Source organism: Callorhinus ursinus, unplaced genomic scaffold (genome assembly GCF_003265705.2).
Source record: "Callorhinus ursinus isolate GAN/ISIS: 27379988/994484 unplaced genomic scaffold, GSC_fseal_2.0 scaffold10, whole genome shotgun sequence".
Taxonomy (NCBI): Eukaryota; Metazoa; Chordata; class Mammalia; order Carnivora; family Otariidae; genus Callorhinus; species Callorhinus ursinus.
Genome location: NW_027397072.1, coordinates 57,756,793 through 57,777,231, shown reverse-complemented (window position 1 = coordinate 57,777,231; position 20,439 = coordinate 57,756,793). Strand labels below are relative to the sequence as shown.

The following is a 20,439-nucleotide window of genomic DNA, read 5'->3' as shown; positions in this document are numbered from 1 at the left end:
GAAGAAGAAGAAGAAGAAGAAGAAGAAGAAGAAGAAGAAGAAGAAGAAGAAGAAGAAGAAGAAGAAGAAGAAGAAGAAGGGGAAAAAAGGACAGTCATCCACTGTAAGAAGCAGGAAGAAAGGCATTCCAAGTAGAAGGACCAGTCTTGGAAAGTCAGAGAGGGCTTCAGCTGAGACTGCTGCTTAAATAGTGCACTACTCTTGATAATGTAATTCCTGCTGTTCTCTTGCTAACACTGCATTAGAACTGCTCCTTGTTGAGCAGAGCTGTAATTCTACTGTATTTGTGCATATTAGAGGATTTAAACTAATTACAATTGATTTGGAAGTTGCAGTCCTTGCCTGTTTTCTCCTTTCTACATCTTTAAACCCCTTTACAAGATCACTGTCTACAAGGTCTGCTCCAGAATCAGAAATGTGTATTTGACAATGATTGCCTAGGGAATGCAGTAATTTGGAAATAAATGTAAGGGAAATCCAGACCTCATCTGTATACTTGGGTATTTTTTAATGGCCTTTTCTTTTACTTCTTATTATGAAATACTCAAAATAGCAGAAAAGTAAAAATAATAGCATAATAAACACTAAGACATCCATCACCTAGATTCAATTTAATAATTTCTAGCATTTTGCCATGTTTGCTTTATCTCTATGTATTTGGGGGTTTTTTTCTGAACCGTTTTTTAATTTCTTTATTTATAAAGATTTATTTATTTGAGAGAGACAGAGCAAGTGGGGGGAGGGGCAAAGGGAGAGGGAGACAAACAGACTCCCTGCAGAGCAGGGAACCTGCCGTGGGGCTGATTCCAGGACCCTGAGATCATGACCTGAGCCAAAATCAAGAGTCAGATGCTTAACCAACTGAGCCACCCGGGCATCCCTTTCTGAACCGTTTTGAAATAAATTATATACATCACTACATGTCAGGCATCTCCAAAAAGTAAGGAATTCTCATACATATCCATAATTTCATTACCATATTATTAAAAATTAGTAATAATTCCTCAAGACATTTAAGTCAATACATAGTCAGATTTCCTCAACTATCCCCAAAATGTGTTTTATAACCAGTTTATTCGAATGATTCTATCGATGAACCACAAATTGCATTAGGTTGTAATTTCTCTTAAGTCTCTTTTAACCTAGACTATCCCTTTTGAAGAGAATGAGTTGTTTGTACTGGACTGGTGCAATTGTTTCTTAGTACTCCTGCTTAACTTGTTCCTCCGGTATTTCCTATAAACTGGAAGGTAGTTTTAAAGGCTTAGTAAGATTCAGATTAAACATATTTGGCAAGAATACTGCGTACTTCTGCCATCTCCATGCTTTCTGTGACCTGTGTATTTTAGCTATGATCTATATCACATCGGGGGCTCACTGCGTCCAATTGCCTTTGTCTTTCAGTTTGGGGAGGGACAAACAGAAATAATGTACACAGGTTGAGTGAAATAAAATAGTCTAAGACAGGATTACAGCAGGACTGAAGGTGTGGAGAGAAGTGATTGCCAGCCCCTGGAATTGCTCTCTGCCTCTGAGCCCTTAGGCTTGGGATGACTCGATTACCTAAGAGGAGAGACACTCGTCTTGATGGTATTAATGAAGGGAGGCAAAGATCCTGCCTGGAGTCTGAGAACAAGTCCCCCTCTATCCTAGGGAAGAGTAAGGTCCCAGCATAGCTCCTGCTCAAGTCTCTCTTGCCTTGTTCTGGGAGATGTCTGGCCTGATTTCCTGTTAGGAAAAGCACCACAGCAACATTTACTTCAGGGGGTCTACAAGCTATAAGAATTTAGGGTCTGGCATACTTAATATGGACCCAGAGGCCAGAACACCTGAATTATTGTCTCTGTCAGTTCTAACATACCAGTAGAGGCCCAAAATGCCAGTAGGAAGCTCTCCAGAAAACCAGTATGGCAGTTTGGCTCCTGGAGTGATTTTTAAGTTTGGGGGAGCAGTAACAGACACTTGAGGTAGGGACCCTAGAGGCTCTACAGGGACTGTGTGAGAATCAGGAGGGGTAATATACTGAAAAGCATTTTGAAAAGTTGTACAAATCTCAGATACTAGTATTAGCACAATATGTCAGGAACTCTCTCTGAATGCTGTTCACAGTTCATGGTTTTAAACTAACTAGCTCTGGAAAAACTATTTTTTAACCATGAAAAAGTGAATACAGAGCATGTCAGAGAATTATATAACACACACCCATGTACCCTCTACCTAGAATTAAATGTTAATGGCTTGATCAAAACATCAATTGTACATCTTAAGTAAATACAATTTTTATTTGTCAGTTAGATCTTAAAGCTAGAAACAAAAAGAAAAAACTGTAAATGGCTTGTCACATTTGCTTCAGATTTTCTTAAAGATATAAAACATTCCAATGGCAGATAAAGTCCACTTTAGTACTCTCTGGCCCATTCTGTACTAGCCCCTAATCCATATTTTTATACTTTATTATATAAAATTCATATCCATAAAGTATTGGTCTCTTTTTAAAACTCACAGATACTATAAAATTCATATCACATTTTACCCATTCTGAAACTTCATTCACTCTTGTTTTTATAATCTAACCGTATTGATACCTATAGCCCTAGTTTATTTAAGTGCTGAAAAATAATCCATCTATGAATATACTATCATTTGTTTGTCCAAACAAGTATTACTTAGCCAGAAAGTGTCTACTGGGTCATAAAATGAAATCCTAGGAAAATGTGTAGATGCAAAGGACCTTGGAAATCATCTGATGCAGGGTTTCTGAAGCTGCGGTTCATAGACCCTCTTCCATGAATGAGCTTTAGGAGGTCTAAGAAATCTGAACCTCTGTGGGATGAGTATTTTCCGCAGGATGGGCCAAAGCTTTGACCATATTCTCAAAGAGATACATGTGCTAGTTACTTGTCCTAAAGGAGTTGAGAACCTGTGATCTAGCTGCACTCTCTCATTTTGACATATAAGAAGACTGAAGCCCAGAGAGGTTAAGTAATTTATACAAAAATCATAGTGATGATAGACCCTGTTCATAGATCCAGGTCTATGTTACTGCTTTTCCAGAACATCACTGCTGGGGTTTTGTGCTTGTTGATTTCTTATACAATATATGTTAAGTTCCTTTCAACTTTTAGTCTATAAAGTATAATTCCATCTTTTTTTTGTTTTAATTATTATCCACTGCTGGCAGGGAAGTGGTAAAATTGGTACATTCCTACATTACTGGTGGCATTGTAAATTGGCATAGTCTTTTGGAAAATAATGTGAGATGATAAAGTGCCAATAAAACATTGTTTTGGCTCATTTTTATATTGAGAAAAAAGTCCCACAATCAGACAAAGCCACATGCACAAAATGATCATCAGAGTATTATTTGCAATAGTGGAAAATAATACTAATAGGATAATGGATGGATCACAGTATGTCCACTCCATTGAATACCGTGTAGGCAATTAAAATTAAGATTTTATAAAATGTTAAGCAATAGAAGGAAATGCTTACAACATAATATTAAGTGGAAAGTTATGTTTACATAACTTTATTAAGTTATGATTACAACTTTATAAAAAATCTGCACAGGAGAAAAAACTAGAAGTAAATATAACACATGATAAATGATCATGTACTTTTTCTTTTCTTGATGCAAATTCTTAGGTAATGAAGTTATGGTCATAATTTTTAAAAAGTAAACAAAAATAATACCATCATTAGATCCAAATGCAATGACTTTTTTCCAAATGCAGTGAATTTTAATAATTATGTTTCCTACAGATTCATCATCCTAAAAACATTCAGAAACAAAGACTGACTGTCCTTTTGTACTACATTTTTGTAGGCTTTGGAATGCTGTCTTCAGAATCCTGTGTAAGATTACCAATTACAAGTTGGTTGGTTGCACTCACAAGTCATCTGACCAAAGAGCTACTCAATTTCCATATTCAAAGTTGGACACGGATTTCTAAATTGTTGCCCTTAAGTGAATACGATTGGCTTCTACATTTATCTGACAAGAATCATCATTTTATAATCATATGTTATGTATGGATCAGGGAGATATTCTTCCTAAGGCAGGGTTTTCTTTTTAACGTTTTGATGTTTAAATTCGTTATTTCAATTTAAACATTTACTTGGTGTAGGGTCTGCTTTAGGATTTTATCTTATGTTCTTCTTATTCCGATATTCCTGTTTAGTAGAGCTATCAAATTAAAACAAGCATGTGTTCACCGAAAGTCAATTCATTTCCAGTCTCTACACAAACACACACATATATTTTTTTTTCTTTCCTTGGTCAATAAACATTTATAGTGACATATACATATATTTTTTTCACGCTTGCACGCAAGCTACACCAGCAGAGGGCGAAATACAATAGGAATTTGACAAGTCATATAGATTTTTCTTTAGTGACTGAGCAATGGAACAAAAAATCCAGTACCACCACAAAACAATTGGTACTCCAATTTAAAGTGATGCAGTCTCCGTATTTCTTACAACGACTGAGTTGTAAAAAGACAAATGCGAGTCTATTTTAGCGCTCCAAGTTAATTTGTCTAGAACATTGCAGAGGCGGGATAAACCGTGATGAACTGCTTTTGTCCTTATCTTTCCCCTGATTTGTATAATTTCTCCACTCAAGGGGGTGGACACTTCTCTGTGGCTGAGGGTGTTTTCCGTCCTTGTTTCTTTGCGTAGCTGTTGAGCTTTGCTGTCTTAGAACTATTACCGGTGCAGGTTTGGCAAAAGTGAGCAGAATGAGCACTCAGGAGGGCTCATGATTTGCAGGGTAGGTACCCCGGGCTCATCATCCCGGACAATAACAATAATCCTTAAAGCATTGTAGTCTGATTTTTACAGTGGTCGGTGTTCTAACAGATATTTGTGATGATTAAAAAAAAAAAGGGAAAGGTTATAAAAACGCAAATGATCAACTGCCCAAGGCTGATGATAGAAAAAGAATCCGTTATGACCCCTACTAGAGAAATGCATAAGTTGATTTGCTATCTTTAGCTTCACTGGATATTCTCCCACAGCATCTATGAAAAATTATCACCGTCTCCATCTGTTAGCAAAATTCTTTTTTTTTTTTTGGTGTTGGTCTCAAAGCCGATTTGTCAGTCTTCGGCGGGTGCTTCCCCTCTTAAGATTGATTTATAACAATCTCTTTGTTATGTATCAACTACCAGCTTCCTCTTCTGTCAGTTTAAATTAAAAAGAGGAAGGGACTTAGACTGAATGAAAAGTCGTTTTTCGGGGCGAAAAGGGCAAGCCGATAAGGGCTCTCCGGTAGGTTTTTGGTGGAGAAGATATGGTTCTGTATTTCAAAATCTTGGCAATTTTATTTGGAGAGCAAGAGACTTAACTCGGTCTTGACTGAACGATATCATTAACCGTCTGAAAAGCACCTGTCCCTCGCCTGGAGCGCAGCTTCAGCGGGAGGCGGAATGCGGAAAGACGTCTTTCCCCGCAACAGCTTGATGACTCGCAAGGAAGTAAAGAAAAAGGGCAGCTTGCCCACACCCAAAATGGCGGCCGGCACGCTGCGCGACCGCGCCTGCGCAGGGGTAAGCGTTCTGTGACACTAATTCCCCTGGAGTGTCCTCCCCCCGCCCCCCCCCCGCACCCACCAGCGCCCGGCCCCGACCTAGCCACCTGCGCCCGGAAGTGACGTGTCGGCGGCAGCGGTTCCCCCGCTGCATGATGGGAGAGTGTGTGGAGTGGGCGGGGGGTCTCGGCGGAGGAGGAGGTGGAGGCGGCGGCGGCGGCGGCGGCGGCGGCGGCGGAAGAGGGCGGAGGGTGATGGGATGGGGGTCCCGCGACAGCGCTGAAACTCCGGGTGGGTATCCATGGCGCTGCTTCGCTGACAGGGCTGTGAGCAGCCTGCCTTCCGCTCTCACCAGCTCCGCGTCGGACTAGCCGGTCCTTCCCCGGGGAGCCAGCTACTCCCCGGGCCCCTGAGCCATGCCCATCGCGGCCGCCCGGAACGAGCCAGGTAAGCGCCACCGCTCCGCTTCCTCGGCCGCGCGTGGGGAACAGGGTGCTGGGACCCGGCCCGGCCCACTGGCCGGATCCTTGCCGGGGCCGGGAGCACCTGCCTGCCGCGGAGCCTGGGACTGCGGGGACGGGGACGGTGCCGGCTCTGCGGGCCTGCGGGCTCCGGACTTGGGCTCTGCCCTCTTCCGCGGCGGGTGCGGGGACGCCGGCGGCAGCGCCCAACCCGCACAGATCCCTCCCCGCCATCCCGGGCACCGGCCGGGGAAGTGTGAGTGGTTCCCACAGCCCCAGCCGCCGCCGACTTGCCCTGCCCCTCCGCTTCCACCTGCCCACAGCTCCGGCCGGCCGCTCCCTCCCGGGAGCTGTGCAGAAGTTTGGGGCTTTGCTTGGGTTTCCTCTTTTTCCCTCCCCCTTCCTCGTGACAGGTGTAAACACTGCCTGCTTCTCCCAGGCCCGAGGCCGGCTGCGACCGGAGTGCGGCTGCTTCCAAGGGTCTCTGAAGCAAGCGGATTTTGAGTCCTCCAGCAGGTAGAGGAGAGCCCCAAAGCTCATGCATCCGCTCCTGAAAGGATCTTTTCTGCTCCTTTCTTGCACTCCTCAGGAAATAATCTGTCTCCTCCCCAGATTGCGTTCGCAAAGTTGGACCATTATTCTTTACGCTCCCAGTTTGTCAAGTGCAGTGTCTTGCTTCGGCAGAGGACAAGAGTATAGGGTGAACAGTGGCAGGGTCTTTTCTCCATTAGGAAAGTACTGAGAGTGGCTAGGTTTTTCTGTTAGTGGTTTAGCAAGTTTTAGCTTGGTTTCCCACTGAATCTTCTCTTGGGGGCCGAGGAAAGGACTAACTCATACTTGTAAATATTTTAGTGGGGGCACGGGAAGGGGGCAAATTAAAAGCAGTGGTTCCGTTTCAGAGTTCTCACTTTAGGAGAAGAAAAGTAAAACTTTACTTTTGAACTTTAATCTTCCCTCTTTACTGGCTTTCACGGAGTACTTTCTCATACTCGGAATTGGGTTTTTTTGAGTTTTGTTGTTTTTTATTTTGAGGGTGGGAGGGGGAGACAGATCCTTGATGTTACATTTAATTGTTACTGTTAACCTTTTAGACATTGAAATATATGCCAAACTCTAGGGGAAACAAATATTTCAACACTATTCCATTGATATAATTTGCACAGTTTATCTACATTTTATATGCTTTGCCGGCTTAAATGTTGGCTTTTGTAGTAGTCATTTTTAACTCTTTGCAAAAGTATATGTGTCTATACAGAGTACCTATGGTAGCCTTGTAAATTTTGTCCATGAAGATACTGTACATGGATTTAAAGATCTTGTATAAAGTATCTAGACCAGTAAATGACACCTAGTAAATGCTTATTAGATCGAATTCCTTTGTGTATCAATCAGATACATTAATTGATCTTCAAAGTATAGATTTATATTTAAAACCTTTAAAAAGCTCTTGTAAGAAATTTACTAGAATTCACATAATATGTAGGGCATTTGTTTTTGTTTTCTGATTTTTAACCTGGAGACTATTAAAAAATAATCCTATATCATATGTGTCCATAATTAAATACTGAGCCCATGGATAAATTTTGCGGAATCCAGTTGTTTTTATGAAAATTTTGTAATCTACATGAATCCTATTATGAAACATCATTTAAAATTTTAATTTGTTTTACTTGCAGTTAAGAGTTCAGAAAACAATGAAATTTGAGTACCAAATGTTTTATTTTTGTGTGAGACCTAAATTAACAGTCTAAAAAGTCTTTGAGGGGCGCCTGGGTGGCTCAGTCATTAAACGTCTGCCTTCGGCTCGGGTAGTGATCCCAAGGTCCTGGGATCGAGCCCCGCATCAGGCTCCCTGCTCAGCAGGAAGCCTGCTTCTCCCTCTCCCACTTACCCTGCTTGTGTTCCCTCTCTCGCTGTCTTTCTCTCTGTCAAATAAATAAACAAAATCTTAAAAAAAAAAAGAAATAAAAATAAAAAGTCTTTGAATAGCTTCCCATTGAGGAATTACTCCTCTCATAACCCTACCTACCAAAACTCATAAAGGAGGCCATTACATACTTAGGTATTTTTAAACTGTCAAATTATTTAAATCAAATGTTTATATTGTAATTTAATGTTACCTACAATTCGTAAGTTAAAAAATAAGGACTTTATTCTCTCTTAGCAGTTTCAGTTCCTCTCTTAGCAGTTTCAGTTGCAACTTATTTAGGCTGGTGAATCTTTCCAGCCTGAACTTCATAAGTATTTATACTTTTTACACAATTTGAAAAATGTCTGGCATTATATGGGTTATATATATCTATCAATTCAATAATTAGTCTTTTCTCAGAGTGTGTATATGTAATACAACCACAGGTTCTTTTGCAACTATGATAATTACTAACACTGATATATACTACTTACTATGAGTGAGATACTTATCTAAGTGATTTATATAGAGTATATTAACTCATTTAATCCTCATAACCCTATAAACTCATAGGTGGTATCCCCATTTTTCAGAAAAGAAACTGAGGCACAGATGTTAAGCAACTTGCCTGAGGTCAAACAGCTGGTAACAGAGCCAGGATATAATATGATAGTTTTGCTTATATTTATGTAATTTTAATATAGTTTTTAAAACATGCAAAACTATACAATATATTTTCTGGGAATCATGGAATGTGTAGCAAAAGTATAAAAACATTTATTGGAATGATAAATACTAAATGAGAATAAAAGTTACCTCTGAAAAACTGAAGAGGGATAAAGGATCTAGGAAGGGCCTGTGTTTTTCAACCATAGCTTTACTGTTTTTAATATAAATCTGAAGCAAGTTGGTAAAAGGTTAAGATTTAACACAGCTAAGTGGTGGGTACTTGGTCATTCATTAGATTTTTTTTCTAAACTTATGTGCTTGAAATCAAAATAAAAGGTCAGATTTTTCATTTTAAAATAAAGTGTCACTTTGTCTTTTAGCATTGTATATTTAAAAAGAGAACAGGGGAGTAGTTAAGTGTCATTTTGTATTGTCTTCCCTTTAAAATATAAGGAGGTTCTAACTTGAAAATGTTTAAAGAATTGTTCCCCTTCCAAGGTTCCTCTGCAGTAACCTCCCTTGCCTGGGCTCTCCTCTTACTCCTGCCTGCCATCTCCACAGCCCTGTATCACACACTCCTAGTTTCTATTTCTGGCCTTACCCTGCGGTTGGGGCTCAGAGGTCTGGATTAGACCTATTCCCTGGGAAAAGGAAAAAGTCAGAAACTGTACACTGGGGAGGAAGCAGAGAGTGGAGAATCATTGCTCTTTAGTTTGGGAGAAATGAAAAAAAAAGGAAAATAGGTTTAATACTCTCTCCTTTCTTCCTCAGTCTTAAGTAAACCTTGCAGAGATAAATTGCTGGTAAATTAAAGGTTGTCTGTATGCTCAAAGCTTAATTTATAAGCACTGTTTTGGTGAATAGTTCCCAGAGGAAAATAAAGTAGTAAATTAGAATAAATTTACTGTAGGCTCTATTTATGTAAATACTTTTTAAGATGCCATAAGCCATTTCAGCTAAATATCTAACACTGTGGTATTCTCTTTCATTCTCGCTGCAATATGTGAGGCCCTGTTCTAGATGCTGGGGATACTGAAAAGAACAAATAAGAAAAAAAAATGCCCTTATTGAGCTTCATTTTCTTGCATTTCTGTGTGTGTATATATATGTATGTGTGGGGATTAAAAAAATAAAATATAGAGATGGCAGATGATGTTAAGTATCACAAAGAAAAACAGTCCATTTGGAAGGATACAGGAGTTCAGACTTTTTGTCTTAGAGACAGGAGTGAGAGGTGGTTTTTGTTGCGGCTTGCTGTTTTATACAGGATGGGCTCAGAGAAAGCTGAAGTCCTGAAGTTGGTGAGGAAAATACAAGGGAAGAGTGGTAGAAGCGGAAGTATGCCTGGAATAGTCAAAGAATTGCAAGGGGAAAAGTAGTATATGTGATCACAGAGTTAGAGGGTAAGAGGGCAGTGTTGAAGGGCTTTGTAGAAATTCTAATGACTTTGGCTTTTTACTGTGTGAAATGGGAAGCCATTGTAGGGTTTTTGAGTAGAGATGTGACATAATCTGTTTTAAAAGGATCTGGCTGGGGGGAAAAAAAGGATCTGGCTGGCTTCTGTACAAAAAATAGACTATGGGAGTGCAGGAGTGGAAGCAGGAAGATTCCATTAGGAGGTGGTTACAGTGATATGGACAGTTTCTTGAATTGGAACCTCTAGTAATTTTCCCATTGCTAAATTCAAAAAACTTACAGAGGTACTCCCTTCTGAAAATTCAAGGCCTTCACAGCCCACTTTTCCAGCATAATGCCTACTTCCTTCATATATCCTACATTCTAACCAAACTCCTATTATGTGACTTACTGTTCTTTGACACTTGCCCCATACTTTATTTTTAGTGCCTGCTGTTACCTCTGTCAGTTAAAATCCTTTTCATTTCAGATTCTGTCTCTACAAAGCTTTTTCTCATTTTCACCATTCTTCCTCTTTCCAATCAAGTGAGATTCTTTTTCTTCAAATCCTTGTAACTACATTTGACTTAATTTGATGTTTATATTCTGGCTTGTGTTACTTACTTTTATTTTTCTCTTCTGTTGTTCCCCCTAAATAGTTGTAGTTTTCTTTAAGATTGTGACTCCTTTTACTCATTTCTACTTCTTATAGAACCTAGCACAGTTTTGTATGTAGTAGATGCTCAGAAGTAGTGGCTGTATATATGTATTTTAATTTTTGAAAATAGACTTTTATTACAGGGGCATTGTAGAAAATTGGCAAGCCAAAAAAAAAAAAGAAGAAGAAAAAATCACATTCCTGCTATTCAGAAATATCCTGTTAACAGTTTAATATATAACTTTCCCCACATTATATATGTGTGTGTGTGTATGCCCTTTTAACAGACAGAAGTCTTATCATACAGACTGTTTTGTTTTGTGTTAGTCAACTAAACTTCCCTTGCCATTTCAGAAAATGTTCATCTAAACTAATATTCAAGGCTATATTCACATTCTCCCCCAGGTGGATATCCCTTTTCAGTTGCTTTGTCCAAATCAAATCCATATTATATTTTTTCTGGTTATTAAAATTACGAAAGGATAACATGTTTATTATAGAATAGTTGGAAGATGTGGAAAAGCATAAAGAAAACTGGTATGCCCCTTGATGGCAGGGACTCATCTGTTTTAATGCCTGGCGCAGAGTAACACTCAATAAATATATGTTAAAAAGAATAATATGTGTTAAAAGGAATATTAGTCATCACACTACAAAGAGATAACCAAATGTTTTGGATTGCCTTCAGTTTTCCCGTGCCCCGCCCCCCCCCCCCCCCCCCCCCCCCCCGCCGTGGGTATATGAGTGTCATATACACATGTATGTATAAATCATATTATATCTTGGTGAAAAAGTTTGTGATCTTTGACTTTGTTTTTGGTTATTTCCATAGGACTGAGTCTTAGAAGTGGAGTTACTAAATCAAAAGTAAAAAACCAGTTGCTTTCCAAGAGATTATAATAAAATCACTTATCTACAAGCAGTGTTTGAGAGTACCCATCTTCCTTTAATCTCCTCAGGTGATCAGTAAAAATGCAGTTTTTAAACTGTTTACCTGAATTTTTATTTTGGATTTAGGCTTTTCAGCAGTATGAATATTTGCATAATTTAAACATTTTTGAGCAGTTTAAAGGGAGATGTGTCCTTATTTGATATGAATTTAAAATTGCTTAATGACATGTTCTTTTTTTTTTCTTTTTTTAAGATTTATTTATTTATTTGAGAGAGACACAGCGAGAGAGGGAACACAAGCAGGGGGAGTGGGAGAGGGAGAAGCAGGCTTCCCACGGAGCAGGGAGCCCAATGCGGGGCTGGATCCCAGGACCCTGGGATCATAACCTGAGCCGAAGACAGATGCTTAACCAACTGAGCCACCCAGGCACCCCTGCCATGTTCTTTTTGAAATAACTCTGATTATGTTAGCAAGCTATTTAAGTACAAGAAAGAAAACATTAGGGGCGCCTGGGTGGCTCAGTCGTTAAGTGTCTGCCTTCCGCTCAGGTCATGATCTCAGGGTCCTGGGATCGAGCCCCGAGCCCCGCATCAGTCTCACTGCTTGGCGGGAAGCCTGCCTCTCCCTCCCCCACTCCCCCTGCTTGTGTTCCCTCTCTCGCTGTGTCTCTCTGTCAAATAAATAAATAAAATATTTAAAAGAAAAAAAAAGACAACATTATCTTCTGGACTGTGTTGTGCCACACAATAACCACTAGCCACAAGTCACACTTTTAATAAAGCCAGTCCAAAGTAGATATGCTCTAAGTATAAAAAACACACCAGATTTCAAAACTAATGTTAAGATACATATTTTAGGTTGATCATCTATTAAAATCATTTAATGCTTTGGGTTAAGCAAAATATAATTTCATCTGCTTTTTTAATTGACCGTTGGAAGAGTTAAAATTGTATATGTGGCTTGAGTTGTATTTCAGTTGGACAGTGCTGCTCTGGAGCATGACACTGACTTATTTTTATCTATGGAAAAGAAATAAAAGATTAACTTCACTACTCTGGAAAGCAGTAAATAAGTTTTTTAAAATCACTTCTTATATTTCAGTTTGTCAGTACATTTTTCATAGGATGCACAGTTTGCACAATCATTTTTCAGATTATAAGTGTTTAATTACAGACTATAACTTACTGCAGTTCTTATGCTCTGAATGAAATATAGGACTTGGGGGAGGGTGTTAGGAAATTTACCTGAGAACCTGATCCCTCATCTAAGAATTGAAGGATGTGTGGGAATGTTTTAGGCAGTGGGACTACAGGTGCAAAGGCCCCGTGGCACAAAAGAATGTTTGCCTTTCAATAAATGAAAGAGGGCCTAGTTTAGAGCTTTGGAAACAATAGAGGAAGGGAAGAGGAGGTGACTGGAGAGATGGGAATGGCTTATATAGATTTTATTAAAGATTTTTTAAAAATCTTTATCACCATCAGGGAATCAATGTGATCAGATTGACTTTTTAAAAGATTACTTGGGTTGGGCATGATTGAATACCAGTCAGGAAGGGGCTGTTTAAATGATAATGACAGCTTAGACCAGAACAAGTCACAGGAGGTGAAAGGAGCTACAGATATTCTAGAATTGAGGGATTTATGAGATAAAAATCGTAGTTTAGAAGATAGAGGAAGGTGAGGAGCTTCGTCAAAGGTGGCCCTCATGTTTGACTTAGTAACTAGGTGGGTAAAGGGGCCATTCCCTGAGTTAGAGAGCCCTGGAAGAGGACCAGATTTGAGGAAGAAAAGCTTGAGTTCTCTTCCTCTTAAGCTCAGTTTGAGTTGAGGAATTCAAGTGGAGAGAACTAGTAGAGTGTTGGCCTGGCAGGTCTGGAGCTCAGGTTTGAGAGCTGGGCTGTAGGGATAAATCTGGGAGTCCTAGAATGTGGTAATGAAAGCCTTAGGTGGATGAGATTGTTTTGGGGGAAGTTGAATAAGAAAATAGCCTGGATGAAACCTGTTAGACCTTATACTACTAATTTGAATATGTTTCATACTTAACAAGAAAATTTAAGTTTGTCTTGAGACCTACTTGTAAAAGTGAAAGTAAGGAGTAAATTGGATCAAGTAAGTTAAATATTTCTGTTTGACATGTGTAATCGGGCAAGTAATCTAACACAATGCTTATTTGATTATTTGGAAACACCTTTCTCCAGCAGCAGAAAACAAACTGGGCTTCTTCCCCCACGAACACATTGAAAACAATTATGAATAAGTATTGGGTTTTTTGTTGATTTAACAGAATTAAGGAAAAATTATGTAATTCTCTCCTTAAATACTGTAACTCGCTCCATAAATTTTGAAACTCATTTTTAATTTTTTTAACAAAGCAATTTAAAATAATTATTGGATAGTTCTATAATATGATAAAATGTATATATGCCTCAAATCAAAAATCAGTATCTTAATTTAGGGGGAATACTAATGCCTACTATCACCACTACTATTAGATTTGGTATTGGAGGCATTAGCCAGCACAATCAATAAAGAAAAAGAGAGACAAGAATTGGAAAGGAAATGGTCAAACTACTCCAGTTTGCTTATGATGTGATGGTAAACTTTACAAGTAACAGGAGTTTTCAATTTTATAAATAGTACTCAGCAGTTAGAAAATAGGATGGAGGGGCGCCTGGGTGGCTCAGTCATTAAGTGTCTGCCTTCAGCTCAGGTCACAATCCCAGGGTCCCGGGATCAAGCCCCACATCCGGCTCCCTGCTCCGCGGGAAGCTTGCTTCTCCCTCTCCCACTCCCCCTGTTGCGTTCCCTCTCTCGCTGTGTCTCTCTCTGTCAAATAAATAAATGAAATCTTAAAAAAAAAAAAATAGGATGGAAGTGGAGACCCCATTTTACATGAGCAGCAAAAAAAATAAAATACCTAACAAGTTTTAACAACAAATGTAAAAATTCTGCCTTGCTAACATTGAATTTTTGTGTTAAATAACAATTCCATGTTTAGGTTAGAGGCTATCATTCTTAATTCACATCTTATTATTCTTTTAAATGATACTTTTCAAAGCAAGCCTTCTAGGAGTAGGATCTTTAATATTTGCATATATCTTAATGAGACCACAGTTATTTAAAGAGATAAAATGAATAATGTTTCTGCCTCACCCACCCTCCAAGGTGGGTGTTTTTGGTGTTGTTTTCTTCTTAGTCATTGCTTGTGTTTTGTAGTATTTTCTGTTTTGCTGTGGTTAATCATCTCTCATCTTGTTATCTGATCTGGATGCAGAAATGTTGACCTGGACTATTTTCAGGTAAAACACTTCTGCTACAGTGACACTCAAAATCTGAGGCATTGATTTCTTAAGACTTTTGATTATAGTAGCTATTTATAAAAAGTCATGAACCTACATTAAGAGATAAATTAACTCTTTTTGCACTGGATATTTTTAATAGCGTCTTTGTTCCTACAAAAAACAACACCAAGAGTTTCAGGAATCTCATTCAAATTTTCTCTTTCCTGAAGCCCAAACTGGAATGTTTGACTATTCATTACTTAAAAAAAAAGAATATTCATGACTTTTTACCTACAGTTAAGTTGTCATTTCTTCTTACTCCTTTCATATTTCAGACGCATTCCTCTATATCATAATGAGCCAGCAGATGACAGCTTTCCATCTCATTAGGTTTCAGAAGTTTACCTGACACACAGTGCAAGTTTCGCACCTAAATAAAAAGTACAGATTTTAATCAGATTACCAGCGACCTTGGTTTCTGGAAGTAGAGAAAAGTTTGTTGTTGCTGTTCACATTCGTTTCTTAATATTCAACTGCAAGTGAAACTAATTAATTTTTTAAACATGATTTTATTTTTTCCAAGGATTCTATAACATTTAAATTATATACATAATTGCATCTGTTTCAAGGATTATTGCAGTAATTTAATTTTGATCCTTTAAGGAAATCTTCCAAGTTTCATTTAAGAAAAATATCAAAAATTTTATGTTGTAAATTCTTTTTAAATCTTGAGTGTGAAATTTCTCTGTGATATTCTCAGATAAATGTGTATGACAGAACTTTAAGAAATGTCTGTACAATTAAATCATTGTAAGTAGGGGAAAACTTTTTATAAGAAAAATTAGAATTTCATTGATTTACCTGTATCAGTGAGTTCAGCAGTGAAGTTTACAGATATGTCATCCCCAAAGTTATAAAGTCCGGTGATATTCTTATCCTCTGGAAACTTAACTCAGTAGCTCTCAAGCTTTGCTGACAATCAGCATCATCTTTGAAACTTTAAAAAAAAATACCGATCTTTAGGTCCACCTGTTCTATTAAAAAAGGAAACTTAATACAAAGCTAAGATTGAGTAACCTTGGTTTATAGGCTACTAGAGGAGAAAAACATGGAGACAAATTTGATTTATTTTGTCAAATGTAATAAAAGAGGTAGATATAAAGAAGGATTAATTAATTCAGAAAGACAACCTAACATAATGAAAACACTGGCTATAATGTTAGAGCCCTACTTTCCATACTTAGGCTGTATGAGACCGTGAGCAGATTATTTGACCTCTCTAAGCCTGGTTTTTCCTCCATAAAAATGAGTGGTTGAGATTAAATTGGATAGTGTATGAATAGCACCTAGCATAGTACCTATGACATAATAGCTTTATAAGTATTGGTGATCTCACTTCATAGAAAACTTCATGACTGAATAGGGTTTGAAGGTATATAAATGGGTTCTCCAAACAGGTAAGGATAGTAGAAGAAATGACATGTGACAGCCTAGAGGTAACAGTGCCAGTGGAGGAACCAGGGGGTACTTCTGTTTGGCTGGAGCAAAGAGAGAGTATCTTAGCCATGTTGGATAAAATAGGAGTTTCAAGTAGACTGTAGTAATCCTGGCCAAAAATAATGAGGCCCTGAAATAAGCTTTTGGTTGTAGGATGTTAAAACAAATATAGTAAGCAATATAGAAAATTTAATTTTGTGGTTGATTTAATTTGTGGTATGGGGGTGGCGAAGGGGGAACGGTCAGGGCTAACACTCAGATTTCTGGACTTAGAATTCAGAATGTTGTATAGAAACTGTATAGTTTCTGTTCTTTGAGTAGAGATTGACTTCAGTTTTGGAATTGAAGAATATGAGATAGCTTTGGGACATCCAAGTAGAGAGATTCAGAAAGGCATTCAGATCTGGATGTTGGTCAGCCTGTAGATAGATAGAGGTTTTGGCATTATGAACATATAAAAACAAAAGGTGGATGAGATTTCTCCAGGATAAGAATATGGGGAGGCCAAGGCCTGGGAAACACTGAAATTTAAGAGGCAAGCAGAAGAAGCAGATCCGTTGAAGGAGGAGAAAGGCTATGGTAAGTAAGAGAATCGAGAGAATGCCTTTCAGAAATGCTTTTTTCACTTAAAAATGTGTTTTAGACACGTTTCCTGATTAGTAATGTAGCTTTATCTTTTTTTTAATGGCTATATTTTTTATTTACCCTATTCCTTATTGATAAATATTTAAGTTATTTTCAGTTGCTTTTTAAACAAACTGTAGGAATTAACATTTATGTGGAATGATCTTTGTATACTTGTATAGGCTACATTCTTGTGGATGAAATTGTTTAGTCCAAAAAATATACATTAAAATTTTTGGTATATTGCAGAATTGCCTGGAGTATGAACCAACATTTACTCCCACCAATAGTATCTTTAATTTTATTAAAGTGACTTGCTTCCTAGATTGGGGGTAGTATGAATTTGAAAAATAAATAGTATTTTTTATTACTATATGTAAAATTCTGTGAAGAGAAAAGGAACACTTTCATTTTATCAGATTACTTGGTTCATTCAAATAATGTAATTTAAGAATGCATTTTGTCCTTGTAAGCACCAGATCAAGGAGGAGTTCTTTGTTTTGGAAGAAGCTCTGTTCCCTCCTCTTATATGCTGGAAGCATTAATTGGATTTAGAGGAAGTGGTTCAGAAGAAAAGAGAATGATAGTATTATTGTGAGGGGGATTAAACCTTGAACAAAATTGATACCTGCAAATAGTTCTTGTTATGGTAGACGTACATTATTAACACAAATTCTGTGCTAAGATTTTGCAGAGATAATTTTGAATTTTTTTCTTGTTGTAGCAGACTTTAAGCAATGGCTACAAGACTATAAAATGAATTATTCCTATAAAACTGATCATAGGAGAATTGATGTCTTAGAACATACCCAGAATAGAAATACTGCAGAAGTTTTAAATCACCTTAAATTATGCCGCTTACATAGTTTAAAGGTAAATATATGGACAACTTTCAAATTTTTTTATTGATTACTTGACATTGTTCATAACATCTATATAGAAGGACCTGCATTTCCCTAACCTCAGTGGTACTAATAGTATTTAGGGGAAATTGACTGTTAATTTTGGTCATTTTCTTTAAATTCTTCAGTGTCCTGTCTTTTTTTTAACTTTGGGTTATGACCTATTTCTGGTTTATAAATTTAGGTTTGTAAAATCAATTTAGGGGATCCTGACCAGCTTTTAAGAAAAAATGAAACTATCAAGAGTACCCAGAGAGTAAGGGTAAGTACTCTTTGGTGAAATTCTTTTTACCCTTTAGCCTTTCTACCTCTCAGGAGAAAGTAAAACTTTAAACCATGGAACATCACCATTAAAAGGTCAACCACCTGGAATTTGTTTGCTATGGGAATTCCTTCCATAGTTTCCATGAAGGTTATCAGTACAGGGGGACCTACTTGTGGCATTACCTGTGTATACCACACACACATACACTCTTGAGCACTGTTTCGTAATGTGTTTATATTTGGTTTTTCACATATACAAAGCTTTTGTTTTATAAAACTCATCCCAAGAAGGTCATTATATGTTGTTATTTGTGGATGATTTATGACTATTTTTAAGTCTGTTTCGTCATCTGGTTTCTTTCTCACAAGTTTCTAGGTTATCTTTTTCTCAGTTGATGGGTGGTCAGGGAACAAATTAAAGTAACAAATATCACTTAGCAAAGACAATTTGTGAGGTAAATCTGCTGTTACATAGGTCATATTTTAAAGCCAAATTTGTGAGTTATATATTATATAGGACACTGCATCCTTTCTCATTAGCTCAGATAATTGAATTCTAACTGCATTTGGTTGCAGTTTCAGAACTCTTACTAGATGGTTTTTTCTCTAAAAGGTGAGTTGCTTTCATGGTAGATATTTATAATAATAGAGAGTAGCACTGTCAGGGAAGGTGGCTGCCAAAGGCCTGCCAACATATATGAATTTTAGTTACAGACTAGAGGGGGGTTTCCATTTTGAAAGTCCACAAAGTAGGTTTTGTGTTTTGGTTTTTGTTTTTTTTTTTCAGAATACCATGGGATCTTGAGTTTTAACTCATCAATCTTGACCAGAATTTAAATCTAAAGCTTTACAGTAAGAAATTTCTTCTAAAACATGTCAGCTATTCATGTCGGCTGATTGCAAATCTGTGGGAAATTTTACATGGAGTATTAAAGTTGCTGGGAGCAGAGAACAAGAGCAGGGGAAATTAGTTGGGCCATCCAGAGTCGCATCACGCTCTGGAAAAACCAGCTGACACCTCCACTTATGGTGAGAAACTGCCTCAAATCAAAGCAGAGAGTCATACTAGCTGGTCTGTTAAAAACACATGAACAAAAATTTGTCCTTTAGCTGTTTTGTTTTTTTTCTCCCCTAGCTTGCATATAAATACTGCCCCTCTCAACATATTCTTTTTTCAGACAGTTGCAGCACAAATGATTGGATTTGCTTTCTTTTACATGTATTACATTTCAGACCATTCTCTCTCAGATCACACTTACTTACCTTAACTCAACTTCAGTGTTTCCTAACTTAATTAGTGGAACACCAGAGCTAGGGTTATAGAAACCTAGTGGGAGGTGGAGGAGACAGTTCACGAGTAGTCAGTGGAGTAAATGCCCCAGCAAAAACAATAATAGTGTATTCAGTTCCTCCTGTACACCAGGCCCTGAGGATGCAGTGGCCAGCAACAGAGGCTTGCCTATTCCTGCACAACATTTCCAGTCTTTTGAGCTCAAGTAAAGTACCTCTTGCAAGAGCAGTTTCAGTGGAGTGGTAGGATAGAAGCCAGATTGTGCTGGGTTGAGGAGTGAGTGGGAGGTTAGGAAGTAGAGATAGCGAACAGATAGGGCCCTTTGAAGAAGCTTGGTGATGAGGAGGAGGAGAGCTAGAAGGACACAGAAGGGAGGAGTTTGTTTTGTTTTGCTCTGATTTGTTTGAGGTTAGAAGACTCTTGAACATTTACAAGCTTGATGAGAAAACATCAGTAGTAATGGAGAAATTCAAAGGGTCCTCTGGAGCAAGCAATTCAGGTAGAGAACAGAAGGTCCAGGGGTTATCTGTAGACAATATTGTAGATGTAAGCAAGATTTTAGTGAAAGGACATGAAACTGAAGTAGTTCCTGCTTTTAGATTCTGTTTTTGTCGTAAAGTTTCTGGGATATTAGAGGGAAAATTAGAGTGGCTAGTTTATTCTGTAACTGTAATAAGAGCAGCGAGTACTAGGGAAAAAACTGTTTGGCTAATGCATCCATCCTCACTGCTGCTTCTGTTTTGTTGTCTTTGTTATTAACAGTTATCCAGTATCATTTATTCAACTTCAAGTTGAAGTGCCTTTTGGGGAATAATAGCTAGTAATCTCTCAAATATGGTCAGTTGATATGATGAATTCAAGGTAAAACAATTTCAGATGTTTTTATTTATCTTGTTTAATTTTTACTGTGCAGCCATACAAACACAAATAAAATGTCTTACGGATTTACACAGAAAGTTAAAATACACAGTAAAAGGAAAGCTCTTTCTTAAGAATTTTTGAAAACTACCTTCTGTAAAATGATTAACTCATATTGCTATTTAGCAACATTCATTGAAGAGTGA

At 37.9% G+C, this 20,439-nt stretch overlaps 1 protein-coding gene across 6 annotated transcripts in view; it reads left to right on the top strand.

Moving 5' to 3' along the window:
• Positions 1 to 5,711: 5,711 nt before the first annotated feature.
• Positions 5,712 to 20,439, top strand: part of AFTPH (aftiphilin) — a 67,433-nt gene continuing 52,705 nt past the window's right edge. For 2 of the 6 annotated variants that reach the window (XR_012379805.1, XM_025868585.2), the window contains exon 1: positions 5,712 to 5,980. The gene's annotated coding sequence lies outside the window, so the exon portion shown is untranslated. Of the gene's footprint in view, positions 5,981 to 17,642; positions 17,792 to 18,004; positions 18,083 to 20,439 lie in introns of all 6 variants that reach the window. The other 4 variants (XM_025868586.2, XM_025868584.2, XM_025868587.2 and 1 more) reach the window with 4 other exon arrangements.